Here is a 5,781-nt window from a genome sequence, read left to right on the forward strand (position 1 = left end):
ATCCCTTTTGTGTCTGCAAATGCATCTGGTATTTGATTTGCTATTCTTTGCAAGTGTACAATTTGTTGTACATCTTTTTCACATTGTTTTGTTCTTGGATCCAGATGTAACAATGATGATACATACCATGTAATTTCTTTTTCGGTATGTTTCTGTTCTCCCCCTAACATTGGGAAGATTTCCTCATTAAAATGACAATCAGCAAAACGTGCTGTGAACACGTCGCCTGTCTGAGGTTCAAGATATCGAATGATTGATGGACTATCATAACCGATATAAATTCCAACCTTTCTTTGAGGTCCCATTTTCTTTCGTTGCGGTGGTGCAATAGGCACATACACCATACATCCAAAAATTCTCAGATGAGAAATGTCTGGTTCTTTACCAAATGCAAGCTGCAATGGGGAGTATTTATGATATGCACTTGGTCTGATGCGAATTAATGAAGCAGCGTGTAAAATTGCATGTCCCCATATAGAAATAGGGAGCTTTGTTTTCATAATCATTGGTCTAGCAATCATTTGCAGACGTTTAATCAATGATTCAGCCAATCCATTCTGTGTATGTACATGAGCAACAGGATGCTCAACAATGATTCTTATAAACATACAATAATCATTGAAAGTTTGGGAAGTAAATTCACCAGCATTATCAAGTCTAATTTTCTTGATTGTATAATCGGGAAATTGATTCCTCAATTTTATTATTTGAGCAAGTAATCTTGCAAATGCAACATTTCGAGTTGATAATAAACATACATGTGGCCATCTGCTGGAGGCATCAATCAATACCATAAAGTATCTGAATGGTCCACATGGTGGATGGATTGGTCCACAAATATCACCCTGAATACGTTCAAGAAACATTGGTGATTCAGTTTGGATTTTGACTGGTGATGGTCTTATAATAAGTTTTCCAAGAGAACATGTTTTACATTGAAACTTATTATTCTGAAAGATCTTCTGGTCTTTCAGTGGATGACCATGTGTATTTTCTATAATTCTTCGCATCATTGTTGAACCAGGATGTCCCAATCGATCATGCCAATTGGTTAATATCGAAGAATTATCAACTACCATGTTTGATTCAATGAGACTTATATGTGTATAATGCAATCCAGTAGGGAGCATTGGTAGTTTTTCAATCATATATTTCTTTCCTGATTTATATGTGATAAGACACATATATTTCTCATTCCCTTCATTCATTGTTTGAGTATCATACCCATGGGAATATATATCATTAAAACTCAACAAATTTTTTTTCGATTGTGGTGAATATAAAGCATCATTGATCAAAAATTTTGTACCATTAGGTAACAAAAATTGTGCTTTACCACATCCTTTAATCAAGTCTACATGATCAGATATTGTATTCACAGTTGTTTTTGTTGGTTTTAGTTCCAAGAAATATCTTTTATCTCGGAGGATAGTGTGCGTTGTACCATTATCGGGTATGCAAACTTCAGCTTTGCTCATAGCATTTTCCATATTTGAACTTCAAAAAAATATGCAATGAAATAAATTACTTGCAATATATATTTAAATATAACACAAATCATAATTATACAATAAAACATTATTCTATGAATACATGAAAAATAGATTATTGTACATTTATATTCTACCATTATATTGTTCATTTTCAGAGAAATCGTTGAGAAAATCTGCAGCATCAATATTGTTCATTTCTATCCCACCAATATATTGATCATTTCCAGAGAAATCATTCATAAAATCACCAGCATCAAAATGAGTTGAATCACTCAAACGGTCACTGCGTTCAGTGAAGTTGGTCTCCTTTTCTTTCCCCTTTAATGATTCTTTATAAAGTTTACAAAGGTGCTCAGGGGCTCGACAAACTTTGGACCAATGTCCTGGAGTACCACATCTGTAACAAAAACTTTCATATCTTTTTGAGTGCTTCTCATTAACACTTGTATTCTCATGATGCCTTTTCTGTGGATGGTTTGGGACGTTCTTTTGAGATGAGTTATAAAAATAACTATCTCGATTATTTTCAAAACCACGGCCTTGACCACGACCACGGCCAATTCCACGTCCACGTCCACGACCTCGACCTCGACCAAAACCTTGTCTTTGAATTTGATTTTGGTTTCCAGGTTTAAATTCATTTTTACTTACAGCATTTACTTCTGGAAATGCTGTTGATCCAGTGGGTCGGGACTGATGATTTCTCATTAATAGCTCGTTGTTTTTTTCCGCCACAAGAAGACAGGCGATGAGTTCAGAATATCTCGCGAATCCACGTACTCTATATTGTTGCTGTAGAGTAATATTTGATGCATGAAACGTGGAAAATGTTTTTTCAAGCATCTCAGATTCTGTGACCTCATGTCCACAAAATTTTAATTGCGAGATTATTCTATACATCGCCGAATTGTAATCACTGACTTTTTTAAAGTCTTGGAATCTCAATGTATTCCATTCATCCCGGGCGGTCGGAAGTATAACTTCTCTTATATGTTCGAATCTTTCTTTTAATCCCTTCCACAAAGCCATGGGATTTTTTTCAGTCAGATATTCACATTTCAATCCATCGTCGAGATGTCGACGCAAAAATATCATGGCTCTTGCCTTTTCTTGTGACGTGCATATGCCATTTTCTTTAATGGTCTCGCTTAGACCCAATGACTCAAGATGCATTTCTACATCTAGAGTCCATGGCATATAATTCTTTCCCGTGATGTCGAGCGCAACAAATTCGAGCTTTGTTAAATTTGACATGGTGGTTCTAAAAAAAATTTCGATGCATTTTATTAGTTAATAATTATTGCAATACAAAGTAACGGATAAACAACAAGTACAAGTATTTGTAAAAATAAAGAAAACGCACGAGGAGGATATTCTCCGATAAATATAAGACTCGTGAGTATGACAACCAAAATAATTAAAAATATCCTTGAGAAAGCCATCTTCTTTTTTCTTCGAAAAATTTGATGATGAATAATTTTTAGAGAAGAAGAGAAAGTTGGAGTGATGGAATGTGTTTGTGAGATCATATTTATAGGGCAAAAACTAGCCGTTTTTTACCATTTATGACCGTTGGGGTACAAAAAAAATAAAGGTATGTATTTGTATAATTTTATGGTAATAATATGATATATATAATATTAGACATGTTTAAATAATTATGTATATCATATCATAATATTATAATGAGTGTCATAATTTATTTTGTTTAAAAACCTTATAGGCTTTTATACTTGTCGTATCCCTTACCGGGAGTGTGGGATGTCGTCTTAACATCCTCCCAGGATTTATAACAAGTTTATGAAAAATTTATTTTTATTATTTCTAATAATAACATTATATTGTATATTAAATAAATACACAATAAATAAATAACAGTAAAATAAATATAATTATTTTTGTTACCTTTTTCTTCTGTTTGGAGCTTGGAAAAGTATGTAGGACTTTTAGAGCTTCGTGCTGATAACGTGTTGTGAAAAAGTAAAAATTTATGGTAAAAAGTAAAAATCTCAAACTCTCAAAATTTACCAAACTACACACTTTATAATATTTTTCTCTCTACTCAATTGTGATTTTCTTCACAAATGAGAGATCTATTTATAGGAAATCTTTACAAATAATCCAAAAATAAAATACATCATTACCTACATCATCACACACTAATTTTCAATATTTACAACTCTTATTTTCAACATTCAAATATTCAACATTCAAATATTCAATACACACATTTTAAATATTATTTTTCAATAATATATATATTTTATAGTTTAAATTTAATTTAATTTTATCATTGGGGACAGCATCAACTGAATTACTTGAATATTAAATTGATTAAAACTAACAAAACAAAGACCAAAACGACCCTGTTTCCGAATAATATGGACAAAACTACTTGGACGAATATACGTTGTGTCATGTTTTAGATAAAGAGTAGATCTCTTGTGAGACTGTCTTATGAATATTTATATGTGAAACGGGTCAATTCTATCGATATTCACAATTAAAAGTAATACTTTTAGCATAAAAAGTAATATTTTTTCATGGATGACTCAAACAAGAGATACGTATCATAAAATACGACCAGTGAGACCGTCTCACACAAGTTTTTGCCCAATCTTGAAGAAAATTTGCGCTACGTGCTCTTAAGCAGAGAATGAATAATTTTTAAAAAAAATTACACTTCATAAAATAATTACAAAATTTGAGAAATGTTACATTCGATGTTGATGATATGGAAGCCCAATATATTAATTAATAAAATAAGCACAATGTTATAAGCTCAAGATATAAGGGCTCAAACCAAACACTCCTAACTATCTATAAATGGATGTGTCTCCTTATGTCTATGGACATCCTCATGTGCTTTCTCATTTTGAGCTCTCATTTTTTGGGATTATCATTGTGTTCTTTGCTGATTTGAACGTTGGAAAGTCTATGTCGAACAACAACCTGACGTCTCTGACGAGTGTTCGTGACTCAGTTGACGATCCACGACGTTACAGCTTACTGTTAGGTCTACGCTTGTGAAGTTCTGACTTACGAAGTTACATCTTACCGGTCTACGCTTGCAAAGTTGATAAACGAACGGCTCAAAGCCCCCGACTTCACCCTCCTGAATGGACGTTTGATAGACAAAATGATAGTGGCCGAACAACAAGGGTTATTGCATCCCAGCGTCCAATGAAGGAGAACCCTAAGCGACATCGATCGGAGAAATATTGTGGTTTCTATAGGGATAAATGACATACTACTGAAGATTGTTTTAGCCTCCGCGCTGAGATAGAAAAGTTAATCAAGTGAGGATACTTAGATGATTATGTGGATAAATCTCGCGGTCAACAGCGAGATAGCAAGCATCGTGACGACGGCCGTCAACACGAACAACAGAAAGAGCGAGGCGAGACAAGCAAGAAACTCAACTAGAGGGAAGAGAATATTCCCATAGGAGGCACAATATCTGTTATAACTGGGGGCCTGCTTGCGGTGATACTATTAATGCATGGAAGAATTTGGTGTGTGCTGCCAGAGGAGATCGTCCGCCCTCACGCCCAACCTCCACCCAAAGAGTAAACGAGATTTAAGCAACAAATGAAGAGCCTTCATTTGGAAATGCATATTTGGAAGTATCTCGAGATGAACACAATGACGCCTTAATAATTTTCACCACAATTTCTAACTTTGGGTAAAAAAAGATATTAGAAGTCCATTGTAAGCTCATTATAAACTAGCATGTGAAAGATGTGGATCTGCAACGCACAGTTAATGCAAGTGAAAACTCATCTCGTCGATTTTGCAGGAGAGGTGGTTGAAGCAATAGGAGAACTCACTCTACTAATTTCTCGAGGATCGTGTCCCGACGAGCCACAAAATGGTGAAATTCTTACTCATTAAATCCCTTTCGCCTTACAATGTGATATGGAACCCCAATATATTAATCAATAAAATAATCCCAATTTTATATGCCCAAGATACAAGGGCTCAAGCCCGCCAAGCATTCCTAATCATCCATAAATATACGTGTCTCCCTTATGTCCATGGACATTCTCATGTGTTTTTTCATTTTGGACTCTCATTTTTCGAGATTATCATTACGATTTTTGATGACTCAGAGCGTCAGAATATCAATTTATGACAACCACCAGGAGCTTATGATGAGTGTTCATGACACAGGTGACGATCCATGAAGTTACAACTTATTTTTTTACACTTACGAAGTACCGACTTACGAAGTTACAACTTACTGGTACGGTCTATTCTTACAAAATTTTGACTTGTGAAGTTGATG

The sequence above is a fragment of the Primulina tabacum genome, chromosome 3, assembly GCF_025594145.1.
Source record: "Primulina tabacum isolate GXHZ01 chromosome 3, ASM2559414v2, whole genome shotgun sequence".
In the NCBI taxonomy this organism is placed as follows: domain Eukaryota; kingdom Viridiplantae; phylum Streptophyta; class Magnoliopsida; order Lamiales; family Gesneriaceae; genus Primulina; species Primulina tabacum.